A 15,639-nucleotide genomic window follows, 5' to 3' on the forward strand; every position below is an offset into this window, starting at 1 on the left:
GCAGGAGGGACAAGCAATTTATCTCTTGGCTTTTCCTTTCTTCTGTCTTCCATTGTTAGAGTTGTCCCGTGCTACTTCCGCGTATTGTTACCTGGACTCTCAGGGTGGCCACTGGGCAAGCCAGGGCCTCAGTGGGTGCAGTCCTGTCAGGGCAAAGGTGGTTCCCCCTTCTCAATCAGTATGGCGCATAGGAACTCCCAGGTCTGTGATGGCTATGGTAGTAAAAATTGTGTCCATGGCTTACCACAACCATGCCGCAAGTAATGTCCACCAGAGGGGTATGTGATACAGTAGTTATGCTAATGTTGCTTTCCAAAAGCCACAGAAAATGTCAAAAATGTGCTCTTACTCTTGGGAAATGGCATCACTCTCTTTAAGTGAAATGTTTGTAATTATCTTACTGAGAGTTCTCTAAATTAAAAAAAAATTCTCACTTCATCTTTACCCTTTGTCTTCCTAATTCAGTTCATTCTTTCATTTTCTTCATTCCTTCAGTGACTATCTGGTGAGCAGTTTGTGCCAGACACTGTATGAGGCACGGGTGGCACAGAAATAAAAGGCATTGTAAGACAGATCAGTAGTTAAATCAATGCTGGGGAATCCATAACTTTAATAGAGCATTTTGAAAGATGAGCAGGAGTTAGAAAGGGTGGGGAAAGAGAAATGTATTACAAGCAGAAAATGCCACATATGCAAAGAAGAAATTAAATGATAGATTTGGAGGATTCAAGGTATTTGTGTGTGTGTGTGTGTGTGTGTGTGTGTGTGATGTTTTGGGGGGAGCAGATCAGAAAGGCAAGGAAATCAGGTAGGAAATTCAGCAGGGTCTAGATGTGGAAATGTGGGCATGTTAGAGAGCCTGGATCCTATTCTGAAGGCAGCAGGGAACCCCTGAAGAGTGGTAAGCAAAAAGTGGCATAACTAGATTTATGTTGTCGAGAACATTCCAGAACACATATTGCAGAATGGACTGGAGGTCGGGCATCCAGTTGCAAGGCTGTTTCCCAAAGCTTCTTCTTTGCCAAATCTTACTTTCCTCTTGTGTTCTTGAACACTTTTCCAAGTTTTCTAGAACTAGTTCCAGAGTTATTCTCTCTTCATTACAATACGCTATTTCAGACCTTTCCTTTGGACCATGTCTTCTGCCAGTAAACATACTCATAACTGATAACAATAAGCTTTCTTTGTACCTGGCAATCCACTTAACCCAGTGTGCTCCCCTCTCTTGTTTCCCTCAGAGAAGCTGTGGCTGGTTCTCTTTGGATTCACTTCCTGGCCACCCCTATCCATCCCTTCTCCTTTTCATTTGGGCTTTTCTACCAAAACTTGTCTTCAGTGCCCCCTTGGCTATCAGATGGAATGATTTATTTTCAATCCACATCCTTCTTCTCTGAAGCATCTTACACTATTAGACAACAACTCTTTCTTGAAACTTTGAATTCCATGACACAATGGGATTATTTTCTGATCTCTATGGATAACTGGTGGTCTCCTTTCAGGGTACATTTCCTCTGAGGCTAAAGTTAGACATTGCCAAATTTAGTGTATTGGGCCTTCAGTTGTCTTGTTTTATACTTTCCCTTGGTGATTGTATTGACTTTGTACACTGTTAATTTTCAACCTGTACAGATAACCTATCAGGTATATTTCTAGCTTGGATTTCACTCTTGAAGCCCCGATGTGCATCTCCAATTTCTTGCTATCTTTTATAGAGGAGTGATAAGAATTATGAAAACTCAAATGTTTTACTTTCAAAATTTTCATACCCAAATTAATGACTCCTCTTGACCTCTATGTTTCTGTGAATAGGAAACCCCTATCCCCCATCATCCTGAATTAATAGGTTTTAAACCTAGAAACCTATATTTGATATTACTTGCTCTTTCTCTCCACCTTGCCCCCACCTAATCCACCTGGCCTGGCTCCTTACTAAATCTGTAGGCCTGTCACTGATCCATATGGCCAGCTCTAAATTAGAAAGGCCACAACATTTTTCAGGTTTCTCTTTTTCTCTTTTTGATTGTTACCTTTTTAAAAAAAATTTAATTGTGGTAACAAACACAAAATATAAAATTCACCCTCTTCGTCATTTTTATGTGTACAATTCAGCAGTACTAACTATATTTATGTTTATAATGTTGCGTAAAGGCCACAACATTCTTGCCTTGTTCACAACCCTTATTCAGAACCATTTGTTTCAACCCAACTCAACTCGTATATTGCTTCCCAGTCTGTTCTCCATTTCCCTGGCTTTCTGGCCGATTCCTAGATGTCCTCTTTGTGGTTTATATAGTGCCTTGAGACATACTGTTCCTTTTCTAGCTCTGCCTTCTGATTTGTCTCTGAGACCACGATGCACATTTGGTCCTTTATTATACTAAGTAATTTTAGTTAGTATCACCTTAGAACAAGCCTGTATGACTGGTATAAAGTGGGTTTTTCCCAAGTCCCCCAAATGAACCCAGATAATAACTAATTAATATTCCAAATATTTAGAGTTTATCTTCACAATCTTAAAGTTGTGTCCTCATTGCCACTAACCTAGACTATTTTCAGTAGCCTGACTAGTTCCCCTTCAATCTACTGCACATTCAAAGCCATCTATGTATAACTCCTATAGCATCTCTCCTAAATAGCCTTCAGTAGTTGTCATACTAAACCCGGTAAATTGAGTAGAATCCACCCCTCTCATGCCTAGTATGTTCCAACATACTCTTCTGGTCTTATGTCCCACTCTGCGTTTGTTTGTAATCCATAAGCAAGCCATACCGTTGTTCCCAAATGCCACCATCTCCGCCTTTGCCTGGAGGCACCTCCAGCAAGTGTGTGCTAATCGATACCTCTAGAAATCTTCACAAACATTCTTAAAGCATTCTGGAAACTGGAATTTCACCTCCTCTTAGCGGCAAACCTTATCTCCATGACTTGATGTGTTTGAGCATCCCTAATAAAACCTATTTTTCATTATAATTATTTAGAAATGAAGAAACATGAGAATGTAGAACTGGAAACAAGTTGGAGATCATTAGGTTCAAGATCTTTCTTTTATAAGTGAGAAAAATGAAGCTTACAGAAAGAAAGTGCCTCTCAGAGTAACAAATGGAGTTGATAATGATGATAAGATTAGACTAAGACCTGTGTTTTTCTGGCTGTCTCCATTCTATTTCCCATACTATCTCCTCTCTATTTACATATATTCCATTCTATTTCCAAATACTCTCCATTCTATTTCTATATAATATCTCCATTCTATTTATGTATACTATCTCCACTCTATTTCCATATGTTCTCCATTCTATTTCTGTATAATATCGCCATTCTATTTCCATTTACTATTTCCATTCTATTTCTGTATACTATGTCCATTCTATTTTCATATACTATCCATTCTGTTTCCATATACTCTCTCCATTCATTGGCATTATGGGTTGAATTATATTCCCCTCAAAAAAGATATGCTGAAATCCTAACTCCAGAACCTCAGAATGTGACCTTCTTCAGAAATATGATTGTCATAGATATAATTAGTCAGTATGAGGTCACACTGGAGTATCATGGGCCCGTACTCCAATATGATTGCTATTGTAAGAAGACAGTCAAACGAAGATAGAGACACATGGGAGGCACATGAAGAAAGAGATTGGAGTATGCAGCTGCAAGTCAGGGAACCCCAAAGATTGCTGACAAACCACCAGAAGCTAGAAAGAGGCAAGGAAGACATCCCCTACCTTTTTCAGAGGGAGCACGGCACTGCTGGCACCTTGTGTTCAGGTATCTAGCCTCCAGAATTTTGAGACAATACATTTCTGTTATTTTAAGCCACCATTTTGTGGTACTTTGTTATGGCAGCCCAAGGAAACTAATAAAATTGGGGAGGCAGAGTAGTTCAGCACATGAGCTCTGGAGTCAAATTAATAGCACTTGTTACCTTGCTACCTTGGGCACATTTCTTGATCTCTTCAGGATTTCATTTTCTCACCTCAAAATGGATATATTATCACCTACCTTACAAGGCTAACATGAGCCTTAAATCAGATAAATCTTGTGGAGCACTTAAAGTGGCTGACACATAGAAAGTGCTCAATAAATATTAACTATTATATAATTTCCTTGAGGATTTACTCATCCTTGCAGTCCCTAACAGACCCTAACATTTGGCCTTCACAAAGTAGGCACGCAATAAATAACTGCTTCAGTGAACATGAGTACCTGGGTAAGGAGCATCTGAGTGGAAATTCTTGTTGAGTTTCTCTCCCTTTCCTCCTGTGTCTCTGCTGTTGTCTTTTTACTAAAATGAGCCTTTAGAATCAAGACAAAACTTGGGGAAGCTGTTATGTCAGTCAGAGTCAGGCCTGCTTATCTGTAGGCAAGGTTTGGGCTGAATCTTTTTAAATTTTTATGTATTTTTTAAGTTTAAGATGCTGGGGTTAACGATATGCTGTAGTTGAGGATGTGGAGAGATGAACTGGATGGGGAGTAGAGGAAAGAGGTTAAGATTTTGGACTCTGCATATATATATATATATATATATATATATATATATATTTGTTTATTGTTTTTCTCCCTACATACAATATAAGCTCCTTAAGAGCAAGTACTTGATTTAACTTGTTTACTGCTTCTGGCCCCAGTGCCAAAACAGTCTCTGACACGTAGTGAGCCCTGAATAAATACCTAGTCAATGAATAAATGAATGAATGAATCATGACTTTGGGGATCAGAGAAAGCCTACTTTAAAGCAGAGATGAAAAAATGAGAGGAAGTCTTCCTTCCTTCTCTTTTTTATTTTTGTTGAGCTCTCTGATTCTCCACCCCATCTTTATCTTGTACCATTATCCCTTGAACCCCTTCCTGTACCATCTCTTCTCATACTTGTAGCTAATGTTAATTGTCTGCCATTTTTTACATTGAATCTGCTTCAATTATCCATTTCTCCTGTTCTCTTCAGCTTTTTTGTCTCATTGGGATCTTTATCCTAAAGAGATCTCAAGTATCTACCATATTTAAAAAAGAAGGACGGGGGTGCCTGGGTGGCTCAGTCAGTTAAGTGGCCAACTCTTGATTTCAGCTCAGGTCATGATCTCAGGATCATGGGATCACACCCCACGTTGGGCTCTGCACTCAGCGTGGAGTCAGCTTGTCCCTCTCCCTCTGCTCATGAGCATGCTTTCTCTCTCTCTCTCAAATAAATAAAATAAAACTTTTAAAAAAAGAAGAAGAAAGAGGAGGAGGGGGAGGAGAAGGAGAAGATCCTTTCCCAACCAATGTGGCTTTCTAATTACTTCCCATCTCTCTTGGCTTCTTGGTCAGCATCATCTAACCTCTCTTCCTATGAAGCAATTCCCATTTTTTAACAGATTAATTCTACTAAAAATTGAGCTTTTCCTCTTATGTGTTTTTATATTTTAACCATATTTGAAGGTAAGTATTTTAAAAGTATGCTGATGGGACTCTAAATACAGGGGACTATGCACAGTAGGCTCTCAGGAGATGATGTCAGCATACTAACAGGTATGTGACTTTCATAGAATTGGTTGGGCTGCCTGATGAGCATTTAATGCCTGTGGATTTCTTTGAGATAGTTGATCAGGGCTGTGTTAGATTTTTAAAATGAAATATCACATGGGTGAAAAATTGTTCATACTGAGAGAATTTTAAACAAATTCAAATTTGCTTACATTAGATAAATTTTAATGAAGTCTTGATGAAGCCCATATTTAAGCAGGTTATGTTAAATTTCCTATGAATCAAAGAATTAATCAGTTTATGGGTGTCATTCTCTGTCGTTTTTTTTCAAGAGAGTGGCAATAGCTTCTGTTTCTTTCTCCCTCTAAGCAATTCTGTTTCTCATTTTAATGGAATTGGAAACTCACATAAACCCTCTGAAATGGAAACCACTAGATACACTCACATTATAAAAAGTGCTTCCTGTTATCAACTTCCAGTCTGTGGCCTTTTGGGGTGAAAGAAATGTTTGGTTTCATTTTTCCCTTTGATTTCCTTTGGATATTTTTTCTAAGGAGCCATTCTCACTAAAAGGATGAGCTCATGTTCTAAAATAGGATTTATGTTCTCTAACAGAAACTATACCAAAGTTGGAAATTTATATGGTAAATAGTACTTTGTCAATGTTTGCACTTTGTTCAAAATGTAAAACTAAACATCTAGACTTATGTACAGGGTTAAAAAGGAATATAATAAACTATAAATTGAGTCTTTGCCATATATAAGCATCTTAATGAAAAAAAGTTATTTAACTTTCAGTTAAATTCACTAAGAGGAGCTAATTCACTTATGACCCAAAATAATAGATGAAACAAAATAATTATTAAGAAGAACACATGGACTTGGAAGAGCAAAATGGGCCCAATCATGTGTTCGGAAATATAACTACATTTGGTATCTCTAATCCTTACTTGGGGACTCTTGATGGAACCCTGCCAATTTGCCTATAGTGCATCCCAATTGGTCACCTTCTGGCGGGGGGGGGGGCCAAGACCCCTACATATTGGGAATAGACCTAACTCTCTCCATCAAGTCTTCTGACCTCCAATCTTTTAAGTATATTGAACAAAAAGTCTAAGAGAACATAGGTATATTGTGGAACAAACATGGCTTTTGGTGCAAAATGGTTCAAATTCTAACTGTGTCATTTACTAGTATAGGTCATAGGCAGATTTTACCTAGATTTCTAAACTCTGAATTTTCTCACTGGAAAAATGGAGCTAACTAAGCCTGATGTGTGAGAATTGATTATGTGTCTGAAAACACCAAGCATGGTGGCTGACCAGGGTTTGTGTTCAGTAAATGTTGGTGTTTTTCCTGCCCACAGAAGCTGGATTTAAGCTTTGACCTCAAAAACAAGCACTATAAAGGGCTTGTATTATATTTTTTTTCAAGAATGCACATATGTAGTTCCTGTTTTTGATCATCAGCATATGTGCTTTCTTCATTATATTCTGCTTAGGCAAATGTTTAAGGTAGCATGTTCTATGCTAGCAGTCTTCAAATTTTCTCTCTGACACCTCTCAATAAGTCAAATGCAAGCTTTCCACTGGTTTTTCCCAGATGCATTATACTTCTTTCCCCTCCTGCTCGAGAAAGTGTTCAGCTACAAGTAGTAGGAATGCAGCACATCTTCCCTGATTTATAAAGTGCAAATTATTCACTAATTTTGATATTTTAATTCTTTTCATAGCCAATTTCTTATAACACACCTCAGAGCTAATTTTGACAAATCAAAACTCATATCTGCTGTCCTAAGTATATTCTGACTATGCATAAGAGAGGGATCTGGGAAAAGTGACCAGTCTGGGAGAGTTAGGCAAGGGAAAAGCCTCATAATAGTAAATAATCTATGGGGAGAAAAGAGAATTTATTAATAGTAATATTGCTCCCGGGTCCTGGTGTTTCTTCCTGGTTTTGACATGAGGAAAAGTGTTGGGGTGCTGGTACACCTGTTAAAGGTCAGTGTATCTGAGGCAGATCCTGCTGTGCCCCGCTCACTCTCTGAAAAAGAGAAAAAGAAAGAGAAAAAGAACTAATGGGTGTTAAGGAGGGTACTTGTTGTGATGAGCACTGGGTGTTGTATGTAAGTGATGAATCACTAAAGTCTACTCCTGAAACCAATATTACCTTATATGTTAACTAACTAGAATTTAAACAAAAACTTAAAAGAAAAAAGAACTAATAGGGGCCCAGTTCCAATTCTGAAGAGTTGAGTAGCCATGGACAAGTGACTTCTTTGGTTTCTTTTTGTAGACTACGGCATAAGGATGGAAATATATGCTGCAGAGATGTCATGGGGTCAAGGTAGACACTGTTGCTCAGAATGTTTTGGAAAGCATTGAGATTATAAAAGGCGAGGGAGTCAACATTACCACATCTATTAAAAGATAAACCAAAGCATATTGGAAAATTTAAGAGTTTATTTGAGCAAAAATCGATTCTAGTCAGGCAGCACCAAACTGGAAGTGGTTAGGAGTGTCTCCCCATCAGGAGCTCAGGGAGAGGCTTTAATAGAGAAAAGGCACAAGCAAGGTAAGGCAATTATTGATTGGCTAAAGCTTAAAGCCTAGTTGGCTGTTTTTGATTGGTTGTCCTTAGGTTTTGATTTGCTAAGCTTGAGGCATTTACAGGCTTAGATTTTGGTTTGCTTTCCTAGACCACCTCGCATTATAGCCACTTCAGTCTAATAACCTCAGTGTTCAATTAATTTAACACATCCCAAAGGATAATGTCATGAAAATATTTTCACTGCACTTGGCATCTCTTGAGGGAAAAGAATGCATATAGGCAACATAAATGTGAGTACGGGGAATACTCCTTCTTTCATTAAAAAGTTATAGTATAATGTGCTACACAAATGTCAAGTTATGCATGTTTCAGAATGTTACTAGGAGTCCAAAACTGCACTGTCACAATTGAGTTTCCTCTTGATGTTTCACTGTTTCTTTAACAAGCAATAGAAAGTATAATAGTATTCCAATAGTTTCAGCCCTAAGCCTAGTTCTTCCCTGGTGGAAAATCTAGCATTAATTTAGCCAAGTGCACAAATGCTTCAGGAAAAATGGAACAGGAAATTAACTTTTTTGTAGCAGTGCAGGAACTATCTGACCTTAGCAAAGCATCAACCAGAAAGTCGACTTTCATATTGAGCAGTAAACTTTCCCTATTAGACACACCCAGAGGGCAGAAGTGATTTCAAGTGGGTTTTCCCTTACTCCTCCCTTTATTATTAACTCTCTCTCTCTCTCTCTCTTTTGAGTAAACACTGAAAACATTAATAACCCATCTGAAGCTTCCTACACACAAGCTAAACCTACTTGTCCAAATATTTCAGGGCTACATAAGCTATTTTAAAAAGTGGATTGATTTGGGGCAGAGTTAATTTTCTTTTTTGTGGAGGAGAAGATAAAAATGAGGGAAAAGCAGATAAGCTGATTATTTTTCTTTTAAAGAAACAGTAAAGTAATATTATGTCTGCTTTAAACAAACTTGTTTGCTGGAGAACAGAAATAATGTATTTGTGAAAATATATTGTCAGAAATATAAACTTTAGGAAGCTAGAACTGTCTCCTGTTTTTAATATAAAATAATGACATTTTAAAAGGAAGCCCCTTTTCTGTGTTATAAATGGGAGAATGTCTCATCCCCCAATGATGTACACATGATCCTAAGCACAATTCTTAGGAAAACCCTGAAAAAGTGACCAAGAATTTTTAATAATGTAACTACTTCCTGTGAAGTCTAGCATTTATTTTTTTAAGATTTATTTATTTACTTGAGAGAGAGAAAAAAAAATAGAGAGAGAGAGCACATGGGGTGGGGGGCAGAAGGAGAGAGAGAATCCTCAAGCAGACTCCCCGCTGATGGTGGAACTTGACATGGGACTTGGGGCTCAAACCCAGGACCTCGAGATCATGACCTGGGTTGAAATCAAGAGTCAGATGCCTAACCAACAGCCACCCAGGTGCCCCAGTGAAGGCTAGCATTTAAACAAAACCTTCTAATAAATTACTGGCAGCTGGATCAAGGTGGGGATCAAGTTGGGACAGTGCCTGGCACATGAGTTGAATGAATGGATGAATGCAGTCTAGTAAAATTCATGCTGTGTGTCCAGTGTAGGGCTTCCCATGGTGGCCTGTGGTCCTTAAATTTTTCTTTTGTACTTTCAGTTGGTTTTTAAACTCTGGTCTCCCCTGACAACCCATCCAAGTCTTCTTCAGTCTATAAGATGTCCTCACTTTCCTGAAAAGACCAAAGAAATTTGTTACACAAGACGAGATGGTTTCTTCTTTAGGTCTGGCCTATAAGATCTTTTGCTGGACCATTTAAGAATAAACTGGACCTCTAGGAAGGGAACTCACTTTTCCAGCCAGTCGCAGAAGAAAGCCAAATACTATTCTGCAACATAGTCCATCCCTTGAGGGAAGAATTACAGAGTTTAGGGACCTGAAAATTTGATAGCAGTATTAGATGATACCTCATTCTTTCCTCTAGGGATAGTGTTTGCTTTCTGGTATTACTAGATACTGCCATTTCCTGCCAATTTTCGATTTTTAAAGCAAGAAGTTGACCATCAAATACTTTCTAGAGTGAGTGTGTAATTTGGAAAGCTCTAAGATAGATTTTGAAGGGAATATGTGAGGTTGTGTTATGATGCGCTGGTGTAATAGCATAGCGTGTGGCAACATGAGTGGGACCAGGGGAGACTAGGTGGAGGCTTCTAGAGGGGAAGCATGGAAGAGGGTTCTTAGTTCTCCATGGGACTGGGAAAGTGTTACCCAGGCTAGTCCCCAAGGAGAGCCGAGGTTGTATGTTAGTACTGGCTAGTGGGCTGAACGGATAAGATGAGGAGACTATGGAACACGAACAGCCACAAGGGTGTTCAGAGCAAGCAAGAAAACAGAATGAGAGCCAAGGCATAAATGTATGCTTTACAGGAACTTCGTGTACAAACTTGGTTTAAAGCAGGATGCTTTTTCATGTGGAGTGTGGTGCCTGAATATTTAACATTTGTTCCTCTATTCGGTCCTAACACTTTGTCCCCTACGTGGGTAGGATGAGGCAGGGTTTCTCTGCATTCGTGAGGTATGTGCCTCTATCCTGTGGCCTTTCATTTTAACAAGAACTACAGCTGACGCTTGCTGTCCTGGAGATGCAGGGACACCTGCAGGGCGTATGTTGGTTTTCCATCCTTCACCATCTGTGCAGTTCATGGGGACCCTAGATTTCTGGGGAGAATCTGGATAAATTGGTTGCTACAGGGATGTGCATGCTGAGGGGGAAAGACAGGAGCCAGAGATTCTATCTGCATGGGATTAACAATATTAGACACTTACCTAAAGTGGGTTTAGGCACCTGTCCTCCTCTCCTGGGAGGTTTGAATGTGGTGGCTGGGTAGACAGTGGATGGAGAATCTTCATCCCCAACTCAGTGCCTGAACTCTACCCTTACATCTGGCAGATATTTTTTTAAGACTGGACTGTCTGTGCAGAGTGGGGCATGTTCCCTCTGGTGCTGAAAGAGATCCTAGGCTGGCCAGCACATGTTGTCTTGTGATAGCCTGCTGCGGAAGCCTGGGGCCCGTATGTGTGCTGTGTCGAAATGCAGCGAGGACTGCAGGCTAGGAGGACTGTGGAGATCATAAACTGGGCTCTGGGGGGTGCTGGGTGGGTTAGCAGCAAGCCTTGTAGCCGGGAGGGGTGCGGGGAGAATGAAGAAGGAAATGAATGCAAATGAGGAGCTCAGGAATTTAATAGGTGAATGCTAGGGAAGATCTTAAAACTAGACAATGGCGACCATTATCTTCTAAGCCATAAAGAGGGAATGTAACGGGCTAAAGAACTTTTTATATCCTTATTGTGAATTTATTTATAGAATGTTCTAACAAAGTATAAAATTAAATCATATTTAGTTATACAATTAACATTACTGCCTAATTTTTATCTAGCACCCAAATCTAAAAAGTAGGTCCATTTTATATATGGTATATTTTTGGCCATATTTTTTTATGATACATTTGCTCTAACATTCTATTTTTGTAAAAGAATAGTAGAAATGATGATCGATTATTTTTTAATGTGTTAATGCCCCTAATACGTAAGCACCACCTTATCCTATTCCACTTGTAATTTGACAGAACCCCTGTGAAATCCCATGATTGGAATGTTTAGGTTTTTATTTTGTTAAATTCATTACACAAAGAGGCCCTAAGACTGATGTAGTTCTGATGCCCCGGCGACCTAAGCCTGTAAATGCCTCAAGGTTAGGAAATCAAAATGCTCAGGACAACCAATCACAAAAAAAACAAGCTGTAGCCAATCAAATAATTTCCATTCTGCTTCCACACTTTCTCTGTATAAGTCTTTCCCCTGGCTCCTATGGGCAGAGCCCGCCTAACCACTTCGGGTTTGGCGCTGCCCAGTTGGAATGGATTTTTGCTCAAATGAACTCAAAATGCTAAATATGTCTCAGTTTATCTTTTAACAATTTAAAATATTTTAATTTGTCAAGAGGTTCTTTTATGCAATAACTTCTTTAAGAGATATTTACTGCGCCTTACTTTATGGGGGCTATATATTTTCGACTGCTTTTTATCTTCACCGAATCTCCTTTGATCCTTACACTAGCATGAGAAATAAGATGGAAGGCTGGTGCTTATTTGCAGATGAGGAAATTGAAGTACATCAAGTAGAGCTTACGTGGCATCAGCAGATAATGAATGGAGGATGGGAAGTAGAGGGGAAACCCAGGGTTTAGAAGGCCTTGGGGGAGCTCGCTGGCAAAGACTCAAACTGAGATTCAGAGTCTCTGGCATCTATAACAATGTTTGGTAGATTATATGATGCTTAGGTATTGGTACTGCTATAATGACCCCAGTGCTCTTTCCTGTCTGTTACATTGCTTTTGTAGGAACTTGCTATTTTAAGACTGAATTGCTGAATTAACTCGTTGTTTGGGCACGGGGCTTGGGGTGGGGGAGAGAGATTTGCTATTATTTTAACATTTTTCAAAAGAACAAGGTCTCCCGTTGTTTTCTGCTTGGTGTTTCACAATTGTGGATTGTCGATTTTATATTTTCTTCATTACGGGTGTCCTTCAACTACTTCTGACACCGTGGTAAGATTCAGAGGGCTAGAGAATATTTACTCTAAAACCTACAGAAGTGATCAGGGCTTGAGGATTGGGAAGAAAGTAACTTCCTTCTCTTAAACTCTGTGTGCTTGTCTGATTAAGGGGAGACTGAGAAGGGGGAAGAGTGTAGAAACAGGAAAGCAGAAGGAAGGAGAAGAGACAAAAGAAGAACAGTTGGGAGTGGTTTTTATTTGATTCAAAATAGGAAGCAAAATCAAATGCACCCAAAGAAAAAGCAACCTTCGTTCTCTCCCGATCTCATTTAAAGCTTTATCTTATGCTTAAAGATATCTCCAAGGACACTATCCTGAGCACCATCTCCTGGCCATCTCTATGTTTTTGTAATCTCAGCTGGGTCTTTGTTATGTCTGTAAAGTTACAGCAAACAGTAAACTGAAGACCCACAGCTGTGCATCGTGGGTGGCGCCTCCACCAAGGGGGAGCCTTGAGTTAGTTGGAGGAAAAGCCTCCAGAAGGGGCTGAAAAAGATGCTTCTTATGACTTCCAAAACAGATAAGAAAGAGAAAAAAAGAGAAAGCGGGAGGAGCAGAGAGGGGACTCGAAGTTCCTCCACGTTGGTTGAAATGGCTGAGCTGTCAGTGGGGTAGAATTTGCTAGCCAACTACAGCTGCAAGGCATGAAGGGGAAACATCGCAGCAGGAGACACTGGACACGGGCTCGAGGAGACATCACTGTTCTTGTGTTCTTGGTTTCATTTTTAATTTCACTTTGTCTCCAAGATTCCTGCTACGTGTGAGGGTCAGCCTGGGAAAGGAGTGAGCGGCACACGGTTCCAGCTGCAACCAGCATGCCTGTGCGTTCTCTGGAGTCTGAAGAGCCAGAAGCTCTTCAGTCTGCCTTCTCTCTTCTGTCTTTCCACTTGCCCTCCACTAGTCTTTCCTCTTGCCCGCAGCTACACAAGCTCTACACTGTGTGCCCAGTTTAGAAAGGCACAGTGTTGTTCCAGGTTGTGAGTGAGGAGACTGGGCATTAAACATACAGACAGCCTAGGAATTCTCAGGGTCGACCTTCAGATTTTAGAGATGTGGTGGGAAGTCTTTACGGATCAACAAAAATCATTATGTATCCCTGAAGTCTCAGTATTGCAGATGTTCCGGTGGATTAAGACAATATGATGTTAGGTATCATTCAGTATTTTCTAGGATGGTCAGATCAGGGTCTGTCCTGCTGTTCTCTTCCATTTTCCTCTGTTGTGCCCACTCTTCTAATATGTCAGGCTTATAGCCTCTCTCTCTGCTTACTTAACACCTTCATGGCAAATCCTTTCTTCTGGAAGGTTTTCATCCTCTGTATCTCACCTCTCTCTTAGTAATACACACTGTGATTTGACTGTTGCTGTTGACTTGTTGCTGCTTCTCCTTGCTCTTTCTACCCCAAACCAGGCTCCACAGTGCAGTACTTACTGTCCCTTTCCTCCCAGTGCACTTCTGATGCTCCCCCGATGTGATTAGGTGTCTTCTTAGGACAGGTCTCTTGTTTCTCTTACAGTGTGATTGCCCAGGTCATGGAGTACTTCCATTTTTTAAAAAACTTTTCTGTATTATGGGAGTGATGGCCTCTAGTGCTTAGGAAATCTTGTGATTTAGGAAGTAAAAGTCTGACCTTCTAGACTTCTCTCGGGATGCCCATCCATCCAGAAAATAAAATAAAACAAGAAAACACCTTCCCAGTTTTCCTCCTTTGTCTCTTCCCTGCTATGGCTTTTAGTAAAAGGAATCGAAGTTCATCGAGGTTGTCCCTAGGTAGAAAGCCCAGCACGAAATTGTCAACTTTTAAATTCTCTACTACTCCTGAGGTTTTGGTTTCCAACTAGCCACTTAAAAAGATAATGAGTAATGTTGTATTACCTTCACTTTTCTCCTCATTGCCAGTTATTTCTTATTGCATCCCTGAGCATATTTACCATTCATAATAGAAAGTACCTATGGTGCTGACCTTCAAAACCTTCCTCTTTTAATTTCTCCGCCCACCTTTTCCCTCCCTCTAAGAATGTTCTTTCTTCTCTCATTTTCTTTCACACACAACGTTCATAACACATACAAGTAACAGCATCTACAAGAGCTCCAGGCTTGTTCTTTAACACTTTACCCAGAGCAGAGATGTTCTCTCTGCAGGGACTTACCTTGCATTAGATTTCATTCACTGTTTATTGCTCTGCCCACCAAAAAGTGAGCTCAGTGAGGGATAGAGCTTTGTCAGGTTCTTCACTGTTACATTGCTCAGAGCCTAGCACCGTGCCTGCCGTATAGTAAGTGTTCAAAAATATTAAAGAGGTAAGTGAGTGAATGAATAAATATTGAGAAAGAGCCAAGGGGGAGGGGATATGAAGAATCCAGGAGAAGTTCTGGATGAAGATGGATGAAGTTCTCAGGGATTTGAGGGTAGAAATTGGAAGGAGGTTTGTTGCCTGGAAGAAAGGGGGATATAGAATCCGGAGAATAAACAGAGTGATTAGCCGTGGATGAGAAGAGAACAGGTTTCTTCTATGGAAGCCAGCAGAAGAGAGGAAATGTCAGTTGTGCCTATAGGCTATGGGTTTGCCAAAACAGAGGCTGTTTAACCCAGTGTGTTTCCTTCTAATAGTGCTCATTTCCTCTGTGAATGGGAGGCTGTTATCTATAGAAATAAGAAGGTAGCTGGAGAATGGGAAAATTAGTCACTATGGAGAATGTGAGAGAGAGAATTGACCAGGGAAGTATAGCTGGATGGTCTGGGGACCCCGAAGACACAACTGGTTTTGCCAACCAGAATCTGTCCATCCAGGCACTTTTCTTCAGAGCTCTCAACAACCCAGCCCAGGTGCAGGGCAGGCAGCCATCTGAGATCTCTGGGTCTCAGTTTCCGCAGCACTCTAATCCTGCCGACTTTCCTGGCATGTCGTACTTTATTATACCTAGTTGTTTACGTCTGCTTTCCTTGATGGGCTATCAGCTCTGTGGGGGCAGAGACGTGTCTGTCTTGTTAACCACTGTGTGCCCA

General features: G+C 40.1%; 1 protein-coding gene across 5 annotated transcripts in view; it reads left to right on the forward strand.

Moving 5' to 3' along the window:
* Positions 1-15,639, forward strand: part of CPED1 (cadherin like and PC-esterase domain containing 1) — a 268,162-nt gene that overhangs the window by 5,370 nt on the left and 247,153 nt on the right. The window lies entirely within an intron of this gene.

This window comes from Callorhinus ursinus, unplaced genomic scaffold (assembly GCF_003265705.2).
Source record: "Callorhinus ursinus isolate GAN/ISIS: 27379988/994484 unplaced genomic scaffold, GSC_fseal_2.0 scaffold12, whole genome shotgun sequence".
Taxonomy (NCBI): domain Eukaryota; kingdom Metazoa; phylum Chordata; class Mammalia; order Carnivora; family Otariidae; genus Callorhinus; species Callorhinus ursinus.